Here is a 1,232-nt window from a genome sequence, read left to right as displayed (position 1 = left end):
TTTTAGGTATGGCTATATCAGTTTTGCGGGCATTAAATTCCTCAGGGTAGCATTCTGAGTGGGCCTTTTGTAGAAGCTGCCTCTCTGAGTTTATATAGCATAGGGATGTTTGAGTTGTGATCCACAGCCCCATAAAGCACAGTATTTGTTTCTTTTACCAGATCATCCCAGTTGCTCTACTTTTTATTGACTGGGAGCTAAACTGCATTGCTTGAATAATGCCTGGGAGCTAAATTGCATTGCTTGAATAGTGGCTAGTAACTAAACTGCATTACAAATAATGTCTGGGAGCTACTAAGAACTGTATTGCTTCACTAAGGATAATTTGAGTATTTTTTCTGAAAATGACAGTCCACTTTTACTTTACACCTCACCTCTAGCAGACAAACCTTTCAACAATCTCTCCTCCAGAGAGTGGACATCCTTTATGGAGGTGAACGACTCCCCAGAACTCTCACCATCAGTACATCAGGGAAACAGCAAAAGCAGTTATTAGGCGAGATATCATCTCACTCCACACACAAGAAGAAAAGAAACAAGAAAAACGGCAAGAACTGGAACACAAACTGAAAAATCTGCACATGCAACATTTCCACTCCCCCAATGAGCAAACCCAAACTGAAATATTGAAAGTCAAAACACAGCTTGAAAATATCCTTCAATAATATCAAACCCAATTCCTTATGCAAAGAATGAGGTTGAATTATTATGAACACAATGAAAAAAAAACCTTGCTAATCAACTCAAAAGAAATAAACAATTCAAGACACACAGGGCAATTTAATATACAGCTCTAAATACATAAACACAGTATTTTATGAATACTATCAGAGACATTAGTTCAGACAATGTAACAACTACCTCTAACAGCCACTTCTTCCTTGATAGCATTGACCTCCCAAAATTATCCAATGAACAAGCCACCATATTAGACCAACCCATAAACTCAGATAAACTTAGAAAAGCCATTTTTCCATGCCCAACAATAAGTCACCTGGCTCTGATGGTTACTCAACAGAATTCTATAAACACAATTTGCAATGAAATTAAATCCTCAGGATCCATAACCACACACTGGTGTGGAGTACAAGTTACAGTGATGATTATTGAAAGGGCACCTGCAGAGTGGATGGCGGTATGGTAAATTACGTCCAGTTTATTCCAGTTTATTTGGTGGCAAACCCGTATATTTGTTCCCCATAGTACAGGATTGGGAGATTTGTCATTTTGAC

The sequence above is a fragment of the Morone saxatilis genome, unplaced genomic scaffold (assembly GCF_004916995.1).
Source record: "Morone saxatilis isolate NCDOM2014 unplaced genomic scaffold, NCSU_SB_2.0 Contig17, whole genome shotgun sequence".
Lineage (NCBI taxonomy): Eukaryota > Metazoa > Chordata > Actinopteri > Moronidae > Morone > Morone saxatilis.
This window is presented reverse-complemented; position numbering follows the sequence as displayed.